Source organism: Sciurus vulgaris (genome assembly GCF_902686455.1).
Source record: "Sciurus vulgaris genome assembly, chromosome: 11".
Classification (NCBI taxonomy): Eukaryota; Metazoa; Chordata; class Mammalia; order Rodentia; family Sciuridae; genus Sciurus; species Sciurus vulgaris.
This window is the reverse complement of record NC_136472.1, coordinates 99,998,818-100,021,736: the sequence shown is the minus strand read 5'-3', so window position 1 is coordinate 100,021,736 and position 22,919 is coordinate 99,998,818. Positions and strand designations below refer to the sequence as shown.

Below are 22,919 nucleotides of genomic sequence, written 5' to 3'. Positions count from 1 at the left end.
AACCAAAAAAAACATGATGAAATGAGAGAAAATGGTTGGAGCCAAGGGAGGATATACTTGAGACAAGTGGTCTGAGAAGGTCTGTTCAGGCATGTTTGAGCCAAAGCTGGAACGATAAAAATGAGCTGTCCTCCTAGAAGGGTGTTCAAGAAGAGGAACAGCAGGGTCAAAAACCCTGCAGAGCCTCATGTGATTTGTTCAAGCATCAAGGAAGGCTGGCAGAGTTGGATGTAGGGAAGACTGATGTGAGATCATTTTATCTGCTGTCATATGACTCATTGACTTGGGTAGCTCTGGTATTGTCCTTTCCCTAGCTGAGATCACCTCTCAGCCATTTGAATGACTGGGTTAGCCCTGTGCCCACCAAAGTTAGTTCCAGTGCTTCTCTCTGTACCATGCCCAGCACTGTGCTGGCCATTCCTCATTTACTTCAGGGCAGGTCACCACTTGAGGCCCAGACATCCCCTGCTTTTTGTGATGTTCCCTCTGTTTCTTGGTGATGCTGCTACCTCCTCACAGCCCAGTCTCACAAGATGTCAAGGAGTATGGATCACAAGGATGAAAACTTCAGCTTCCCTTGAAGTTTCAGGACTAAATGGAACATTAAAAATGAACTGTTTTCTTGAAGATTGTTTTAACTCAAAGCCATAGCCCTTTCTTGCTTTTATTATCTCTTTTCAACTTTTGCCTTCATGCCTCACCTTCTACCTCCAAGAAACTGATCACAGTACAAAGGCTCCTTGACTTAAGACAGAGTTACATTCCTGTAAGTCCATCATAGGCTACGTGTGTAAGTAAAAATGCATTTCACACACGTACCTAACTTAGCAAGCATCATAGCTCAGCCTGACCTGCTTAAATGTGATCAAAACACACTAACTACAGCTTGGAAAAATCATCTAACCAAGGCCCTTTGGGTCCCAGAGCATTGTCTTTCTTGTATAACTAGTGAACACAGTACTCTGTACCTGCAGTATCAGATATTAACCCATGTGATCTTGATCATGCACTGACTTTGAGCTGCAGCTCACTTTTGCCTGTGTCAGAAGAGAGTACATACTGCATATCACTGACCCAGGAAAGGTTCAAAATTCAAAATTTAAAGTATAGCTTCTGCTGAATGCTTATTGCTTTCACACCATTGTACAATTTAGAAATCATTAAGTCAGACCATCCTGAGTAGGAACTGTCCACATTTAACTTGAAGTTTTTGCCTTAAGAGAAACTCTGGTGTTAACATTTTAAATTATAATTTTGCTTGCACCTATTTATTGGATACAGTATGATAATTAGATACATGTATACAGTTTGTACTGACTGAATCAGGGTAACATTCTTGTCTCCTTATTGTTACTTTATGTTTGCAGCTTTCAAGTTCCTCTCTTCTAGTTATTCATAATGTATATGATAGGTTATTATGAACTGAAATCACTCGACCATGCTATAAATTGCTAGATCTTATTTCTTCTATATAACTGCATTTTGGTACTTGTTATCTAATCTTCCTCTCTACCCTCTATTTCCATTCTTCACAGCCTCTAGAAATCATTATTCTACATCCAGATGAACATTTTTAGTTTTAACTTATAAGAACTTACAGTGTTTGTCTATGTCTGATTTATTTCACTTAACATATCTTCTACTTGTAAAGCATTTTACTGCAAATGATAGGATTTTGTTTTTTATGGCTGAATAATATTCCATTGTATACATGTTTGGTGCCAACCTTTAAAGTGATACTTTTTGCATCCTACTGCTTCCAGGAAGGATCTGATGTTGGTGCACAATGCTCCCTGCAACCCTTGCAGCAAGGTTTCATTCTTCTGCTTTCCCTTTTCCCTTAGTGTTATAACTAGAAAAGCAGAAGAAGATATTCCTGGAGCCATGACTAGAAAGGCATGTATTTGTTCCCATGTCCGCTCATGATTCAAGATGGTCACAGGAGGAAACATTTCAGGTTAAAGGGACATTGATGAGAAGTGCTGCATGACATGCCAGGGTTTCTTCATCATGAAACCACTCTGCAGGGTGCTAAATAGCTGCCACATGGTGCTACCTAGAAGATGTTCCCTGCAGAAAGGAGAAAGGAAAAACAGCAAAAACAGATGACAGTGACAGAGTGGGACCTTAGTTGACATGAAAATACAGAACTGAGTTGGAGGCAGGATTCTGTGTATTCTGCCAATTTCCTTGCAGTTTTCTGTCTCATATTTTTTTTTTAGATTCAGGTAGATTTTTAGTTGATTCCAAAATTTTCAGGATACTCTTGCAGAACATTTGCAATGTTTACTCTAAGACTGTGATCACAGCATTGATTTGGAAACTCTGCTGCCTCATTAGATGTATGAAGTTAGCATTTCTAGGTCACCAGGAGGGTAATTTGATTTTTGAATCCAATATTATAATTAAACACCCTTTTACTGTTTCTTTCTTTTTGTTCAAATAATATTTGCAATTGTAGAATGTTAATAGAAAGAAAAAATAAAATCAAACAAAGGAATTATGAGCAATAGTAGGACCAACAATAGTAAAAACAATAATCACTGCCATTCATTGAACACGTTTATATGTGTAGGATACTGTCAAGAGCCTCATATGCATTATCTTCTTTCATCTTCTGAGTAAATATGCCAGGAAGGTAAGATTTTTACCATCATCTTAAAATTCAATAAATTGGCACCTCATAAGTTACAGTAAATTTCCAAAATAAGAAGTTGGAATTCCATATCAGATCTTTCTCAGATTCCTTATGAATCAGTATTTTCTTTCTTTTTCTTTCTGTCAACATCTTTATGGTGGGTCTAGAAAAGAAAGGAGAAACGTGCATATAGTCATGCATGGAATCTTCCATTTGCACCCGTCTTCCGACGTACCCAGAGGATGACACTGCTACCCTTGTGGTGTTGGGAAGTGCCAGGGGTATTGTGGTTGCTATCAAGAATGCCTTTTAGTGGACACAGGCCAAAAGCACGGGCACCATCTCACCGGGTGAAGCCGTGTGGGCACTTGTTTTAAATTGAACTATGCAGCATTTTTGATAGATTGGTCTGTTATTAGGTAGCACACCATTCAGTCTCTCTTTTTTCCTTTACTCAGGGTGGCATATTCTTTTTGATCAACCTGTACCATATTTTATCAATGGACATAGGTAACATCCTTGTGACCCTTCATATTTTTCTTCCCTTCTAGGTGGAGCAGGGTAGCTTTAACAGTTAACAAGATGTAGTAGACAGAAATGGGAAACTGGGATGCTGGGCTAATAGTTTTTCTTCTCAGAATTTGTCATAGGAATGGAGTAAAGCACAGAGACTAAACATATAGAAACACTAAATGCTAATAATACAATGAAAAACTATGAGTAGGTGGCAATTTTGGAAACCAGAAGGTCCCTGAATTTCTGTGCTGAAGCTCCCAGAGCTTTCCTGGTCCTTTCCTTTGTAGCGCTGGTTGTTTGTTCATATTCTTCTTTAATTTTTGGAGCTGTTTGTCATGATACATAGACACATGAATTTTAAAAATTGAACCCATAATCATTTTTATTCCTTGAAAAACAAGTCAATAAAACCTTGACTAGGGTATCAACGTATCAGAACTGGAGAGTATTGTTAAAAGCTGCTCTGTGCAGAGGTAAAAGTTACCTCTGCAAAGATAGTCTAGAATTTACGAAGTGTGTGGTGTTAAATGCTTGTTAGAACCAGATTAGAATTCAGACTTTCCCATGACACACGTTTGAGCCTTTGGAAAGTGAATGCAATTTTGTCTATGGCAGCAGTTCTCTGAATTGCTGCATATTGGGATCATCTGGAAATTTTAAATATCTCTATGTTCAGATCACACCCCACTCTAATTAAATCAGAAAGTCTGAGGGTGGGCCCTAGGCATCCGTGTTTTTGAAAACACCCAGGCAAATCCAATGTGCAGCAAAATGTGGGAATCACTTGCTTAAAAAACAGTGGGCTGTGTTCCCTGACCTGCAACTCCCATGAAGGCCTTGGCTCTGGCCACTTCCTGCTTCACAGGTTCAAGTTCATCTATAGTAGCTTCTATCTTTCTTTAATGTTTTTTTCTTTTGAAGAACTCCTTTATGAGGGAAATGAAGAGAAGAGAGGGGAGATAGGTATAGGAAAGACAGTGGAATTAATTGAACACAGGCATAACTTTCCTGTGTTCGTGTATAAATATGTGAGCAGTGTGACTCCACATCATGTATGTCCACAAGAATGGGATCCTTATTGGAATAAGTTATACTCCATGTATGTATAATATGTCAAAATACATCCTACTGTCATGAATAGCTAAAAAGAACATATTTTATAAAAGGAATGCTTTTTTAGAATAAAATAAGAAAAAGTAGAGTTAGGGATGGGCAAGGGATTCATGTTGCTGGAGGACCTTGAGTTCCCGAAGGTTGCTGTGTGTTCCGCCTCTTCCCCATTAACTCCAGAGAGCAGAGGTTAAATGCTACTGTTCTAGCATGAGGCTTTATATGCAGTTGAGAGCTCACGTAATGTTACTCCAAGGTTACTATAGTGTGCAAATCCCTTTCCCCCACTAGAGTATTTTCATAACTATTCCTATAACTTCTTTTACTTGCAGTTTCTGCTGCTGTGTAGGAGGGGACTTGTAGAATTGTAGCTGGTACCTGTGAATGAGCACTTCTCTTAGCCTCTGTTAGCAGAGAATTGTACAAATGATTTGCATGAGTGCTGGTCATGTGGCACCTGTCACATTATTTTGTTATGCTCTGTTTATGCATCTTTCTCTTACTAGCCTTTAATCTCCTTCAGAGCAGAAATTGTACCTTAATTTCCTTTAGCCTCCAGTGCAATGCCTAGCATATAAATGCCCAACAAAGTCCCCCCGCTACCTAAAAAACTCACCTGAATAACAATTGTATCTTGTTGGACTTTAATCAGCTCCACTGAATAGTACTTGTCTTCCCATCTGGGATTTGAACCACTGAGAAACAGACAAAGGACAAGGCAAATGACATTAGGAAAACTGGTGTTGAGGACGCTCGTGGAAGGAGTCTCAGGCGCCAGCACTGTTGGAGTGGGGCATGCCTCCCAGGATTCCTGCTCCAGTGAACTCCAGGCAGGGGGACGTCCAGCTGACCCTGTGCCTCCTGCCTGCGGGCTGCTTGCACCTTAGGGGTGTGTGTGTGTTGTTGGGGTGCAATTGAGGAGGAGGCATGCTCAGTGTTTCATCCCAAACTTTCTGTGTGAAGACTAAGTTTTTTTTCCTTTGGGAACAAGTAAGAGAGGAGTGAGAGGCCGGGGCTCGAGGCTGTGGAGTTTTCTCCACAGTAAAAGAAATAGCAGGAATGGCTGAAAAGCATTGTCCCTCCTCCCCACCACCACTGTGGCCACAGTGGGTTTCCGGTTCCGTGACTCCTTGTGTGAGCTTTGGTCTTAATGGTGTGATACGTGTGGGATTATCAGTGCTTGATGCATGTGATGGTGTCCCCATTGTGCTGGAGTCCTGAAATGCACGTGTTGCACTTAGATCTGCTGTGGCAGCATCACCGTCCGTCACAGGAGGAACAGTTTTACCCGCTGCCCAACGTCAGCCTCAGGGGTACTCATGCATGTACTAGCTAATGGGATCATAGGAAGTTTGATATTTTTGCAAATAAATATCATAAGAATATTTTGTGGTCTTATGAAGACGCATCAGTAAATACACAGTAAAGTAATAACATGTAATTTGATTGTAATTAGGAACATTTTGTTCCTAATAGTGGAACATTTCCATGAGTCTATAAACAAGAAACTTTGGTGTCATGTCATGTGGTTTCATTTGAACTTTATAAGCAATTTTAAAGTCTGAAGCTAAGATTTCTCACAAGCATTTTATGTAAAATAGAAATTCTCTCAGGATGATGCATGGTAATAATAAAAAAGGAAGAGGGAAGCTGGGGTCGTACAGTGGTACAGTGCTTGCCTAGCCTGTGTGAGGCAATGGGTTTGATTCTCAGCATCACATATAGATAAATAAAACAAAGGTCCATTGACAACTAAAAACAATAAAATAAAATAAACTCTAAAAAACATAAAAAGGAAGAGGGTGCATAACTATGCTCTTGTTATATGAAGCTCTTATATTTATTAATTCTTTTGATCTAAAAACAACCTATGTGGTATATATTTAACCCTGCTATCAGATAAAGATACTAAAATTTAGAGAGGTCCAGTAACTTGTTCAAGGTCAAATAGCTGCAAGCAGGAAGTTCAGCCTGTGAAGGATGTGGTTCTCAAAACATTGGTGCTCTAAGGTACCTGTGCAGAAAACTCCATTCCAACCCATTCCAGCATCAGCAGGGCCCATGGCAAACCTGCTGTTCTTATGCCTCTTCCTCTCCCACTACTAGTTAATGGAAAGAACTGCCAAGCTTTAGCTATTCCTGAAATTTAGCAGAAGGCCCAAAGGTGATGCTGGAGGCCTTTAGTAAATATGGTAAGCTTAGTTTTAAAGGCCATCAGAGTACTTCTATCTTGTAACAATTTCAACAATAAAAGAGGGAAGTCTAAAAAGCAGTATATCTGACTGATTTGATTTAAAACAAATGCTAGTCAAATGATGATTTTTAACGTATTCTTCTTGAAGATGAACAAAAAGTGACTTTGCTACCTGCTCTGAACTGCAAAAGCCTTTATCATAACTCTATCCACAACTTATGTGCACAGGAAGCCTGCCTGTGGAGTGCAGCTTTTCCAGGGAGGGAACCCTTCATTTTTGTAGAGCCTTAGGACACACAATGATTTGGATTGGAGTCAATACTGAAAAAAAAAAAAAAAAAAAAAGGTTTATTAAGTTTTTAAAACAGTTGCATTTGCCTGTCAAAACTTTGCTTCACCGTAAACTAATAAAAATCATCTAAACTTTTTCTAGCCACTTTGGTAACAAAATAAATTTCACAAACTTGCTCCGAATAAACAAGAAATATGTGAACAGAGTCGATTTAATTAATATAAACATTTGTAATATTTACACGTAGTGAAGATGAGGGCTCTAAATATCTGTTAGTCATCTACTCATAGGAATCTGGCCACTCTAATGGATGGTGATACAAAGCAACCCAACATCTATTATACAACCCATACATAGTTGGTACCTCAATAATAACAAAGTTCTTTTGTGCTTTAAAGTAGAATATAGCTCTCAAAAATGCCCACAGATTGTTCTGATTTCTGTTTCAACAGCCACATATGCAAAATGAACCTTTCTTCCCTCCTATCTGACAATGCTTTAAAAAATACTGGCATTTCTTTTTTCTCTGTACCCTTTATCCTTGTTATATTTATGTTAGAGGAGACTGGCACAGAGGTTCTCTGTTGCTTTGAGATGGGAGGGGAGGAGGAAGAGGACTTTCATTGGCTTTGAGTCTGTAGACAAAACACCTGGGAAACCACAGCATTTGGAGCTTGGCACTCTGCGCTTGAAAGCATTGTTAGTGGAAGGTTAAAAAAAAGCCTTGATAAATTTAAGGGCACTGTTCTCCAGTGTTCTGTTTAGGCCCTCTTCTCTTCCCACACATTCTTTAGGGGTAGTCATAGCAACCCTCAGTACATCTCTGACTGCTTACTGGACATCTCTACTTCCATAGTTCACCAATATTGTGAAATTTCACCATGTCATATAAATTCAACATGACTAAAACAATCATTTTTTTCCCTGCCAAATATGCTCTTTGTTCTGTGTCCCACACCTTAGTGAATAGCCTCAGAAGACCTGTGGTACTTGAAGACTTTGACAATTAGAAGCAAATATATATTTATTTACTTTTGTCAATTATCTGGTATCAGCACCCAATGACTACAGTAGTTACTAAAACAAACAAAGGCAAGAGTCATTTTAAAGAAATATAAAATCTAATGAGGAATTTAATACTGAGGAATACAGCTATGATGTATAGCACAAAGGGCATTTGAAAATTCTTTCAAAGTTTGCATTACAATTGTAAGCTATGCCAAGAAGTTTTTTTATTTTTCCTTTTGATTCACAAGTCCAGAATAAAGACAAAAGAATGTCACTTTAAACATACTTAATTAGTTGATTGCATGGCTTCAGGATAATATTGTCTCATAGTTTATCAGGTTTAAAAATTAATAGACTGCTCATGAATAATATATGCTTGTGCTCATTATTTACCTTTCACTAGCAACCAATACAGTAGTGATTTGAGCCTACCTAGATATTTCAAAAACTTTTTTCATTTGAAATGTCTAAACAATTGCCCTGGTAAGTACCCTATTTGCTTTTCACATGCAGACAAAGAGAAGGTAAAGTTTTGTTTTTTCTAGACCCTCTGACATAGGAAAATGTATCATTGTTCAATAGCAGCTTCTCAGCTAAATGCTGTGCTGCTGGTTTTTTACTTAGAGTTTGTGTTTTCTTTCTTTTTTTTTTAAATTTTTTGAAACAAAAGGAGATTAATTCCCAAATAAGATACAGTATTTAATAAATATTTACTGCCATGGAAGATCCCTGGAAAAAATCTTTAACAAAGAGAGAAATAACAAACTCCCCACATTCCCTAATGCTTTAAATTGTTGGGATTAGCATTAGTAGGGGAGAATGAAATGCAAACACAGCTGCATGCCGTGGGTGGGAGACCCAGGGTCCTGCATCAATGATCCTTGTCCTTACAAGTCCTGATCTGAACCTGCAGACTTTTTCTTCTTGTGTCAGCCTTCTCTCCACCTGTTCTTTTCTTCCTTGTTCTTCTCACACACACAGTTATCGGGATGGAGGCCAGCTGTACAAACTCCAAGACTGGTAGCCTCAAAATTGAAATTAAGGAGAAGTTTTTTTCTCCTTTCATAAGACTTTTCGTTAGCTGAGGAATGGACCTTTATGCATTGCAAGTTGTATTTTAAATATTACGCAGGACCAGAATAAAGATAAATCCTCAGGTTTGCTGCTGTGTTATCAGGAGTGTCATAGTTTACAAGCCTCAGTTTCCTCAACTATAAAAGAGGATAATATTTATGCAGAAAGAATCTTTTGAGGACCAAAATAAATAATACCCCTGAAGAGCCTAGACACAGTCAGATTTCAAAATCCATTAGAAATTATTACCAGTCTCACTTCGATCATCTGTAAAACAAGGGGACTATATCAGTGCTACTGCAAGTAGATTTAAGAACTAGTAACAGACCAGGGACTAACTGGTCCATGATGTGATAAGCACAGAAATTGAGAGCAAGCCTGCAACAATTTTACCTAATCTAATGATAAAAAATAGATGTGTATTCCTATAGGCTTTGTATTTTTAATTATTTCACTTTTTAGTAATTTATTTTACTGTTTTACAAAGTTATTGATCTATATAGCAGACTATAGATCACAAACATAAAAATAAAAGCAAGTCACATCCCATGAATAGTTTAGTATCACTGCACCAAATGCTCTTAAAGCATTCTTTCTAGTTTTAAATTTCTTTAATTCTGCATAAACTACACTGTTTTTTGAGTACTCTGAAGTGTACTCAACAGGGACAGATATTTTTAAGTGAAAATTGCTTCACTAAATTAAAATTTCAAATACGTGTCCCTTTTGCATTTATTTACATTGTCACTTGGATTAAAAGGGATGTTACAGGTGCCTGAGGAAAACTATGTGTCTGCATTGTGGACAATCAAATTAAACTTTCAATTTGTTCTTTAAAATCTAATCTATTTGGATTCAAAGGTCTGTTGTTAATGAAAAGCAGTGGGAGACTACAAGAGGACAGTGAAGTGTGCTGTCACTTTGTATCTCCAGTTGCTTTTGTTAGATTAAAAAGGAAATCATTCTCCTTTACAGAATATCGCTTCTTCTCATTTAAATGTATCTGCAGTGGATGGTCCATTTAGTCAATACAGTGTTGTTGTGGGCTTTCTATGGTCTAGGCTCGGTTTTGCAGTTGAGCTCTGGAGAACACAGACAAAAAATGAGCCTTTCTTTCAGAGAACTTCTAATCTAGTTAGGGAGTAAGGAATGAACACAGGAAGAGTTCCAATTGCTGGCTTCCTGTGAGAGGATAGTTGTAAAAGCCAGGAAGTTCAGAAGAAATAAATGCCTTGCAAAAGCAATGCAGAGCCCACTGCTAGAATGACTAATGAGAGGAAGAATTGATTAATAAAGAGAATAGAAAGAAGAGAGCATGCCATGTGAAGAAAAGAACAACCGGAAGTTCCCTTAATGGTAAGTCCATATAAGATTATCTTTGCATACAATTTGGTGGCTGCAAAGTTTATTAGGAAAAGGTTAAAAGAAAATTCAGGTTGAGCATCCCTAATCTGAGAATCCAAAATTCCAAATATTCCAAAATCTAAAGGTTTTAAGTGTCATCTTGATGTCACAAATGGAAAGTACCACACCTGAACCTAACTTGGCAGATTGCAATCAAAATGCTGGTACACTACATATATCCATCCCTAAGACATCTCATGATGTATATGTGAATATTACAAAATAATAAAAACGTTTGGAATTTGAAACTGTTCTGGTATTAAACATTTTGGATAAGGGATACTGAACTGCATTGAAAAACCAGGGGGAGGATAAATGGATAAAGGCCTTGGATACTAGGTCAAAGGTATGAACTTATTCTGTCCCATAAGTAATAGAGATCCATTACAAAACCAGGAGTGACAATTTTAAAAGGTTTTGGGAAAATTAATGCAGAGCCATAGTAAAAATAAACTAGCCCATGAGGATAATTGGAAACCAGATATTTGGTAACCAGATATTTAGGCATCAGGTAATAAAAATGAGGAAGGATATCACTACAGACCCCACGGTTATTAAAAGGATAATAAAAAATATTATGAACAATGTTGTTTCACAAATTTGATACCCTGCATGAAAAATTAAAACCAATCCCTTAAAAAACAGTCTGCCAAAATTTCAACAAGAAGAAATGTACAATCGTCAATGACCATTGCATATTAAAAAAATAAATCAATGATTTAAAAGCTTCAAAAGAAAAAGCACCAGGTGAATTCTACCAAAGTGTTTATGAATAAAGTATATTAATTTTGTACAATCACTCTTAAAATATAGAATCAGAGGGAGAACATTAATTGCTGGTGGAAATGCAAAATGGTATAATCACTTTGGAGGTCTTTGTTTTTTATAAAAGCATACTCTTACCATGTGAGGTACCAATCATGCTTATTAGTATATAATTGAATATTATGTATGAGTGTCCACACACAAACTGCACGTAGATGTCCACAGTTTTATACACAATTATCAAAACTTAGAAGCAACCATGATGTTTTTCAGTAGGTGAATAGATTAGCAGGGTACATTCAGACAAGGGAATATTGTTCATTGCTAAAAAGAAATAAACTATCAAGCCATGAAAAGATATGGAAGAAAACTTAAAAGTATTAATGTACATTTAAAAAGAAACCAATCTGAAAAGACTACATACTGTATGAGTTAAGCTATATGAAAAAGACAGAACAAGGGTGATAGTAAATAGCCCAGTGGTTGTCAGGGGTTGGGCACGGAAAGGAATGACTAGAAAAAATACAGAGGCCTTGTAAGGCAATGAAAATACTCTGTGCAATGCTGTAATGGTGGATACCTGTCCCTATACATTTGGCTAAACTGGTAGAATAGATACCAAACGTGAACTCTAATGTAAACTCTGGGCTTTAGGTGATGATAAGGTATCAAACACAGGTTCATCAGTTGTAACCAGTGTCCCACTGTGGTGAGACTGTTGATGATCAGAAAAGCAAGGCATTTGTAGGGGCAGGGAGTATATGGGAAATATCTGTTCCTTATGGTCAGTTTTACTGTGAACCTAAAACTTAAAAAAAATAAAAAAATAAAAAAAAGCTATTGAAGAATTACCTATCAGAGTTTCAGAGTTTCTCATATGAAATCTTCAAGGAGATATGAATTATAAATTAGCCCTGAGAGCGAGCAGAGATCCCAATTTTGTCTTATATAATTTGGGGCATTCTATTTGAAAGAAAGAATAGAAATGTAAGTTTTTAAAAGTAACTATGAGCAAGTTAATAATAAGTTGCAAATTTTAAAATACTTTCAAAATGCCAATAATATATAAAATGTAGAAAATTAATATACTTTTAAATTAACTAAAATGGTAGCCCTTCATTATGCCTTTGCTATAGTTTATAATCACATGCTCTTGGGCCATTTCCTCATATGATCATGATTGTGTCATTTCATATTCTATGCAGAAAATGGAATGCAGTTTTTCTTCTAGCAGAACTAATCAAAATTTTGGACTTGGTTTTCTTTCTTTAAACTTACTGGATGTTTGGAAAAGTTTCTCTGGGCATCATAATTTTATCAGAAATACCATGTAGATATTTAAGATTGTTGCAAACCTTCATTGAAAGTGTTTCACACATGAACTGAGAGGTGTAGATTACTCCATGTTACAGCTGCTGACTCCATACATTGCAAACCTTGCTTCTCCACAACTTCTGTTCTTTCTGTAACAGGCAGAAGATGACCTTTTAAGATGTTATAGAATCTGTGGATTTGCAAGTCCATGTCCTAAAAGCAGGTTGTAGGAACATTTCCGGAAGCCATGCCTACATCAGGTCTGTTCTCAACAACTTGACTTTACAAGTCGTGACTGTGAACCACATAAGTATTGCCAATTTAACCCAAGCTAAATGTATCCCCAACTCAAAGTTCCCATAGTAGGATTTCACACTGCCTGCACACACTTCATTACTACCTAACGCACAAGAGAGCATTAACAAGAGTGGAAGGAGTCAGCAGTTATGGATTAGATTAAAATGTTCTTCTTTTGCAAATTTTACTAAAACATATTACTGTGCCAACCATTGCTAAGGTTTCTCATAAGTCAAAGGAGCTTGTGCAAGGGAGGGACCCTAAAGCTTCATGGGCTTCTTGGTAAAGGACATTCAGATAGGATAGGATTCCATCCATTGGCAAGATTCTGTAATTCTTTTGACTTTAAAGTTTTGCAAACATGATTCTGAAGTTCCAAATATAGAAATAATTGAGAGTCACGGGAGCGAAAAGTGGAGGACAGTGTTACCTGGAATGGGGAAAAAATGAAGCAAGATTTTTAATGAAAGCAAGAGGAATGGAGTGGTGTTAATTCAGCCATGAGCTAATAGCCAAGAGCTAGTTAGCTCTTCCCTGAATAGTCCTTGTCACCGTGTGTACTTTTAAACATCCTGCCTTTTTGTGTGTAACACCCTCCACTTTTGCCTTCCTCTGGCTTCTTTACTGATCCTGCTCATACAAATGCATCACTCCCTGCCTTTCTGAACTCAATCTCCCATGTCCCCTTTGAATCAGTCAATAAATCTGCCTGCCTGCCTTCCTTCCTTACCCTTCTCTCACTACGCTTGCAAAGAGCTATCCTTACAATCTGGCTTGTTTCATAAATAGTTATGCTTCCCCTGACTGACTTTTAAGTTATATGATGGAAGGAATGATTTTCTATACTTTTTTACCTCATTCTTATTGCTGTGTATAAATATGAGTTTTTGTTTGTTGTATTGGTTCGTTGATATATTGATTCCACAAATGGTTATTAAGGATCTTCTGTTTGCCAAGCACTATTCTAAGCATTTGAGACATAGAAGTGAAACAAATTAAAAATAATTCCTTCCCTAATGGAACTTAAATTCATCAAATTGAATTATACTTGTATTTTATTCTTTAATATCTGGTGTACTCCTCAATTTGAAAACAATAGTCTTTTCTAGTCTTTGACAAATCACATTGTTGATTATTACTAACTAGCATTAGTAGGTACAGGTTCATATTCATGGTTCGTCAAAAGATTTTTATAGAATTCTACAAATAAGTTTACTAACCTATAGGACAGCATATAGCTTAGCTACTTTGGAGTTTTAATACCTCTTTATAACCACTCTGCTTTCTACCCTCTTCCCTTTGCCACTTTTCTATCTTACCTGAGCACCTCTGATACTCTGCTCTTGGGCTACAGGTTTACTCTCTCTCCCCTCAGTGTAGGAGAGCTCTCTGGCCAGGAACTTTGATTTGGACGTGCTTGCATCTCCAGAAACCACTACGGTGTCCAGGAAGAAAGAGGTGTTCAATTATTGTTTTCTCTTAATGTCTGAAAAATGAATTAACAGTATCTTCTTGATTTCCACGGAAGTTATGTAACTATATAGACTATTTTCTCCATGAAATCATTTTTTCAAATTGCCCATCCTAAAATATGATGTATATGCCAACCAAACATTATAAACAAATTCTGCCCTTTTTCATTTATAGGTCCTATGCTTACCTTGCAAAATCACATCATTGACTTAATCTTACTAATTATATTTGGCACTTTCTTTCATTTATTGAGTTAGTAAATATAATAAATATTTTTGCATTTATAAGTGTATCAAGCGACAACCGTCACATAAAGGAAACATTCTTTGAACAAGCACAGTGGTCTTTACATACTTATTTGAGTGTGAAGTTTAATTAGGATGTAGCCAATAAAACACTTTTTCTGAAGACCTGAAATTTACAGATAGCAGTTCTATAGCAAGTGATACAGATTACAAGCTATTCTTGGGGTAGGTATGGATGCAGTGATGTATTTAAATGTTTTGCCATGATTTATAAATCATGCTTAGTTTTATATACATTTAATTAAGAATTTTACATTTCAAGCAGACTTTTACTGTTTACCCTACTTTCTAAAATGAATAATTTATCTAAACTGTAGAATGTGCATATGCCCAAAATTTGCCCTTTCCTTCTCATTTTTACATTTCTTCCCAGCTTCCATATCTCTGAGTGGAATGCTTCCTAAGTTATACAGAATATGAAATGAGCTTTAATTTTCCACAGAAAAAATAATTAAAACAGATCATATCTGATATATTTTCTACTCAGACTCTTCAGATATAAGATTTCAGTTTCTCCAAAATGAAAGTTTTAAAAATTGGAGAAAGGTAGAAAATAAACCTTGAATCTTTGTGAATGCCTGCTATTTGTGTAGTTATAGTCAGTGTTATTGTTATATTAACAAATACCTAAAATTCTTGTACTTTGAAATAATAACCACTGTGGGAACATTTTTCTTCTGTAGAATTTCGCTCAGTAAACAGAAGCCATATATTTCTTGAGTTGAAACTGTTTACAGTAAGATAAAGAAGCATTTTTGGGTAATGTATGTAATGGTTGAATATAAGTTTTTGAAATTTTTATTTCTCTAGTCACTTTTAAAATATTTTATCCTGAGATTTTAGTTTTTCTTGGATGCTTTCCTAAAATTCTCATACTCTCTTTACCATTGAGAAGGGGACAAAAATGCAAATAGACCCAATAGTGAAACTCCAGATGCTGCTATCAGCATCCAAGCTCACTGCTTGTTGGTAGAATCCAGCTCTCTGTGTTTGTGAGAGTGTTGTCCTCAGTTCCCAGAGGCCACCTGCCATTCCCTGACACATAATCTTCTCCCAAGCACGATCAGAGCTCTGAAATATCACTGTGGTGAACTTAGAATTGCAGGTAGGAGCTTGGGTGAAAGACTCAGCATGGAGGATCTGATTCAGTCTCCTGTGCCCACAAAAACCACAACCAAACTGCTGGGCACTCTTTATAAGGTTTTGAGTACTTCTAGGTTTCTGTCTCTGCCTAGCCTCTAGCCCCCATATGACATGTAAGTTTTATTTCCAATGCCAACACCTCTTGCTTAGAAGTATCTGACCTTCGCATTATTGATGATAAGGATTCTGAAAGGATCGATGTTTACTTTTTAATTAATGAATGATTTATAAGCATTGCTGACAATAACATGAAAGTCTCATCAATAATCTTCGTAAAGCTATTTCAGAATTCTATGGGATTTGTTCATTCATTCACTATTTTTTTCCCTGGGATAGTATTAGGCATAGAGTAGACATACAGACATGCTTTCTTAATTAATAATGATCATAATAACAATGATAGCAAAACAGTAATATGAGTTATAGTAATTTATGGAACTTACTATGTGACAGAAGCTGGACTTAGTATTAGAATTGTGATCCCTCACAGACACCTCCTGTTATTCCCATTTTATAAATGAAGAAACTGAGGACAAAGAGGTTAAGTAGCTCATCAAAGGTTATATAGCTAGTAAGTCTGACTCTCGAGTTTCTTCCTTTGATAGTATAGTGAATTTGTCAACAGGAAAGAAACATTCTTTCTGAAACTCAGAAAACTATATTTTCTATGGAATTTTAGTTGGCAGTGATTTTGTATTAATTTACTTATTTGGTGTCATTAATAATCACAAATTTAGCAGCTTAAAACATCACTGATCTGCTATCTTACAGTTTCAGTGGCTGGAGTCCAGGCACAGCATATCTGGGTCTTCTCTGCAGGTGCAGATCAAGATGTGAACAGGAGCTACAATCTCCTGTGAAGCTTGGAGTCTGCTTCCAAGCTCACTGCTTGTTGGTAGAATCCAACACTCTGTGTTTGTAAGAGTGTTGTTCTCAGTTCCCAGAGGCCACCTGTTGTTTCCTGACTTATAATCTTCTCCTTAACATGGCAGTTTGCTTCTTCAAGACCAACAAGAGGGTGTCCCTGCTACTTTATGTCTCTTACCTATAGGAAAACCCTCTTTTAAAGGGCTCACTGATTTGATTCATTGGGGGATATTCTCCATTTTGATGAACTCAGTCAACTGATTAGTGACCTTAATTACATCTGCAACTTTTTTTTTTTTTAACCTTTGCCGTATTTTACAATTGATGCTTGAGAATGATGAAATGTCATCTTCACAGGGTAAGGGATTATTTAAAGGCTTGGGTCATTGGGAGCCATTTTAGAATTATGGTTACCACAACTTATGAGGAAGATTTGCTTCACCTGCACTTCTGTACCTGCAGCATGGGTAAGGCCTAAAACTATCCATCTTCATTTTACCTGCTGCATACAACAAAATGCCTTTCTGAGAGATTGAATGAATGTGTCCTTTTTTGTGTCTCAATTTCAACCTCCCACCCAGAGTACTTATTAGCATATAATCTATATTAATATCATTCATGTCTATTTTTAGAAACAGAAACTGTGGTCTCTGCTATTATTATTGGAATTTGTGCTGATGCAGAGCTAATGATTTTGTCCCAGGGGATTGTGGGGGAGTCAGTAACAACCATTTGTTATGATAAAAGTTTGGCTGTACTTCTTGGTGATCACTCACATTCTTCAGAACTAAAAAATGTAAACATGTGCTATCAATTAGTGGGCTCATGAGGAACTTTGCAAATAAATAGTGCCAAAGTGCTGAAAAATTGGAATTACCTCATCTTGTTTACAACTGCCCTGCAAGGAGGTTTGAGATTACAGAGCTTACTAAAGCACATTGTCAGAATGCATTTAAATTATTTGCCAGTGATTTATTCTGCTTCTCAGTACAAATGTATGTTTCTAATAAATGTATAATTTTGGTTCTTTGAGGTGCTGGCCTAAGTTTTTTTAAGTGAATATTTTATGATACTTCTATAGTAACTCTTTTTGTAAACATTAAACATTTTTGGAAAACAATAACTACATCAGGAATTTCTGACAACTACACATCCCTTTCTGTACTTCTTTATAGTCCTTTCTCCAATTTAAGTCCTTTTTTTCTAATTCATGGTAGTACTAAAATCTACTTGTATTTAACAAGCTGAGAAGCCTAGTTTCCTCTGAATAAGTATTAGGTCTTCTCCAGCAAAACTCTAAGAATAATTTCTAGGAATTCTTTCACATGGTAGTTTTTGTACTTCGTCTCCTTTTGCTGTCCATTTCCTGCATCTTCTGGGGATATTATTTTTCCTACTGTCATTTTGGAAATTATGGGCTTGTACAGATGGATAAGATGAGCCATCACCTCACAATAGAATATCACTGATGCCACATGGAGAAAAATAGCATGTAAAGCTGAATAAGCATTGGAAAATAGGGAAACATTCACAACCAGACAGTTTAAATGATTGGAGGCACATTCTTTTCTCTTTTACAGAAGTAGTTTCATGTGAACTAGATACAGAATTGACTGAATACTTTCCTTTACCCTGTAAACAAGGTTTATTTTCCATCTTTTCATGGTTTGTTCCTAGTCCTGATCCCTTAGTCTAAGTGAGGTGACTTTATCTAGCAAGCATTTGATAAAGACCTGCAACTGGTTAGCTAATAATTTGAGAAAACTGTTGCTAACAAAAAATAATATTATGATCCTAACGAGAACTAAAATTTTTAGACCTGATTTTATCCTCTTCTATTTTGCTATAATTGTACATGGAGGAACATGGGCTTCATATCAGCTGATGACTCTGTGATTTCAGATAAATTACAATCTGGTTGATCTTAACTTATTTCCATAAAATTATAGTCAGGGAGCTCCCCTGGACGTGGCCGTTGTATGGTGTATATGAGTCTTGCCTACCAATGACTGGCACATAAGTTTCACTTAAATTTAACTATTATTATCATTTATGATACTAGTATGTATGGAAAGAGGTAAGAGGGAAGACATTATTAGTGAAAAACGAATTTTTCTTTGTATTATTCTTGTAGTTAGATGCGAATTTGCATATGACATCAGCATTTAAAGTAACAAACAGCTGTCTTAAATATTTCCAACTCTTTCTGGTGATGCGTAGCATCTGAAACTTAGGACATTTCTTCCTTGAAGAAATTTCTATGTATATCTTTGGGAAATCATTAATGGAATATTTTCAGTGTTAGCTAATTCTTTCATATATATGCATATATCTCTCTACATATATGTAGGCATATGAATATATATACATGTACATAATTTTAAGTTTTATTTGGATATTTTGTCCATCGAGAAAGGGAAATAAATCTGTCAAAAGACTTAGCTACAAATGGATACATACATATGGTTTTTCATGAGTCTATAAAATGAATAGAAAAAAAAAAGAGAGACCCTGGTTATTTATAGAAGTAAAAAGTGAACATTTAGATAAACATTTATTTTAGTCAGTTTTTTTTTTCCACTGACACCAAAAGACCTGACAAGAACATTTTAGAGGAAGTAAAGTTTGGCACTCATGGTATCAGAGGTCTCAGTCCACAGACAACAGACTGGGCCCAAGGTGAGGCAGAACATCATGGCAGAAGAGGAAAACAGCTCAGGACATGAGCACCAGGAAGCAAAGAGAAAAGGAATGCCACTCACCAGGGACAAAATTTAAATCCCCAAATCACACCCCCAGTTACCCACTTCCTCCAGCCACACCCTTCCTGCCTAGTTACCAGTCAGTTCATCCATGTCAGTAGATTAATGTACTGATTAAGTTAAGACTCTCATAACACATTCATTTCACCCTTTAAACTTTCTAGCATTGTCTCCAACATGAGCTTTTGGGGGATGCCTCACATCTAAACCATAACACCATACCTATTTGCCAGGGGTTCAGACAAACCTAGATCAGCCCTTCACATGAGGGCAGGAGTAGAATTCTCCATTTGTGCCATGTCAGCCTTCAAGAAGTTTTAGATTTTGGAGCTTTTCAGATTTTCAGATTCAGGATTCTCAACTTTATCACTAGGTCTCAGTTTCTTCTACTTTAAAATGAGGATTACAATAGACTTGTTTGGGAATGGTTAGAAACAAGTCCTCATAGACTTGTTTTGGGAATGGTTAGAAACACCTTTGTGATGAACATAGCATAATACAACATAACTACTGCTCCACAGATGTGTTATTGTAACCATTGTTGTTAATGAAGTATCAATATAATCCCAATGTAATATCAACGTCTGTAAGTGTTTGGGGACTGCATCCTAACCATTTCCTGAGTACCTTCTAGATGCCAGGCATTGTTTTAGATGTTCTTGTTATTTTATCAGCAACTTGCAGTTGTCATTATATCCTTGCCATACATGGACTGTCAGAAGAGAGGAATGTGGTCTCTGTTTCTGGTTAATATGAAAATGTTCATGCGTGATGTTGCATTTTGAAGGGTTAGAAATCCCTGCATATGATAGGCATGTTTCTTGAAAGAGCACAGTGCAATTTTCTTTGTAATTACTGTGATATAAAAACTATTGATACACTAAAACCCTAATAAATGTCTGAGTACACATACAGGGTTTGGTAGAGGTGAATTAAACCGGTGTGCTGATGGCTGTTTTGAAACCACATGAGCTTATCACCTCAGCTCTGCACAAAGATCAACAGCTCTGTGAGTGTGTGGTTCTTGCCGAGGTCAGGGGCAAACCTCTTGACCTCATTTGCCCTTTCTTTCAAGAGTACAGAAGTGATGGCTTCCAGGAGTACTGTAAGGCCTGACTTGTTGAAAAACAAAACTATATAGTATGAAAAGCTGTGTTGAGATAAGAGGTAATAAACCAAAACCTCACTTGAGTCAACTTGTGATTATTCAAGGCTGAACCATATAATTAATCTTTTAACTAATCGGACCATGTACTACTCCTTAGCACAACTAAAGTTTTATATCTTTTAGAGAACGAGCTTTAAAGATAAAACTGTGCCATTCATATTTTCTCCCATGTTTACATTCTACACAGTTCTATATACAGATGTATGCTTATTATAAATGACAGCTTGAATGGTTATTAAATGTTGACCACGCATGAATAAGGCAACATAATCAGTGATCACAGAAACCCCTACAGAACAGGCACTGGTAATAAAGTCTATGAATGACTGCATGCACGACATAACTGAATATAAGGACTGTGACTCTCCTGTGCATTCCTTCCCACCCAAGGGTAGTACGTGGTGTTTAGTGGAGTCTATTATTTTCTACATGAAGAAATGGAGTTTGAGGACTAATGGTAATTATAATTTGTTTATTTCTTTTTCTTCATTCTAGAATGAAATCAATAGTTGAATAAACACACCATAGACATCTTTTATTTTTGTGTTACCATTTGACTTTATACAGTAAATGTACTGCTCTTCATTTGCTGATTTTCAGCATTCCAGATATTGATGTGAAACTAATAACCTAAGTGTACCAACATCATGGTAGCTGTGGGTAAGAACTGGTATCTATAGATAAGAAAGCTTCTTTTGAATTCTTTTTCTTTCTTTCTTTTATTTATTTATTTTTTTAGGAAAAACAAAACAGCTATTGGATGTTTGGAGTCTTAAACAATTGCTTACAGAAAAGTCAAATTGTAGCTTATTTTATAACATTCAATTCATATTTGTAGGTTGAAATAAGTGTCTCTTCGAGGAACACACTGTAAAGAACTACTCTATAATTACAGTAAGAGACTTAGTACCAGATTTTTTCAAGTGCCTAAGTAATTTTTAAAAATATTTTTAGTTGTAGACAGACACAATACATTTATTTTTATTTATTTTTATGTGGTGCTAAGGATTGAACCCAGTGCCTCATGTGTGCGAGGGAAGCACTCCACCACTAAGCCCCAGCCCCAGCCCCAACCCCTAAGTAATTTCTTACTTTTTAGGCACATCTATAGATTGCATTAATTCTTTTAGACCACTGGGGGAGTAGTGAACAAATTATGGTTTCAAAGCAGGGACTGTGGAATAATCTGCTCCAGAATTAATATGGCTAAATCACATTTTTTACCTCCTCATCTATCAGAATGATTTTAATTTCTAGCATGAAATGTGAAGAGATAAGTATGATACTGGAGTTCATAGTATGCATCCTTCATACTTCATATAGGATGCACTAGTATGCATCCTAGTGATTGGAGCTGTATATTTGATCTTTCCAAATGCTAACAGTAATGAAGATTGCATGTTCAACATTCATTAGAGAGATGGTACATTTTTCTGTGGAGTGTGTTTTAGAGACCAAATCTTAAAAAAGGAAAATGGTGAGCCTATTTCTTACATATCAAATGTACTTCTACTGCGAAAAATTAAATCTTTCTTGCTTTCTTCTTTTCCCTTCTCCTTCTCCTCCTCTCATTTTATTTTTGCCTTAAAAATTGTATTTAAGGTAGTCAGTGACTGTGACAGGAAGCAGATATTATAATGGGAATTTTAAGCATGAATGGCAGAGCCTTACTGTGATTGAAAACAGGAGCTTGTAAATATGCCTACTTCCTCCTTAGGGTCCATCTGTAGTTGAAAGGGCTGCTCACTTCAGTGGGGTAAGTGATTTTCAATAATCAAAGACTTTTATTAATTTATATATAATTTGGGGGCATATCCTATGTACATTGTACAAATTGCTTAATGAAGATCTAATTCTTGCCATCATGGAGATTACAATCTAGTTGAGTGTCACAAAAGAGTGAAAAGAGAATAAATAAATGAGTACATAAATAAATGTATTGGAATGAGAGAATTCTGAGAACTCTAACTGAGGTTAGCTAGATGGTCAAAGATGGCATCTGAGTATGTAACATTAAAACTGAGATCTGAAGGGAAAGTAGAAGTCAATGAGAATAAGAGTAGATGGAAAAGATTCCCAGATAGAGAAACCTACAGGAAAATCAAAAGGAAGGAAAGATCTTGATGCATTTGATTAACCAGAAGATCACTCTGGTTGGTGTGATGTGAACTGGGAGGAGGGTTGGAAACCCTAGTGGACGTCAGATCATGGAAAGTTTCTGAGCGTATTTAGGAGTTTTATTCTTGTTTTCAACTTCCTAGAGAGCCAAAAAAGGACTTTACAAATGAGACCTTAAAGACCTGATGTACGTTTTAGGAATATCCCTTGACAGTGTGGATTGGAGGGGTGACACATGGATGGGGGAGGCTAGCCAGGAGACCATGTAATGGATGATGTCATGATGAAAGTTTTGGCAGTGCAACTGAAGACAAGACTGAAAAATGGTATGTGGATATAGTTAAGACTGATGAAATGAATGGGGCTTGACAAATGGTTCGATGAGGTTGATGAGAGGAGGAGATCTCAAAGGTGAGCTGTAATAACTTGTGAATAAGTTGGTAGATGACAGTGCTGTTTACTTCTCAGGAA

General features: G+C 36.5%; 1 protein-coding gene across 2 annotated transcripts in view; it reads left to right on the top strand.

Annotated features, from left to right (window-relative positions):
- The window catches only part of PDGFD (platelet derived growth factor D), a 231,221-nt gene that overhangs the window by 33,779 nt on the left and 174,523 nt on the right, over positions 1 to 22,919 (top strand). The gene's annotated exons all lie outside the window — the stretch shown is intronic.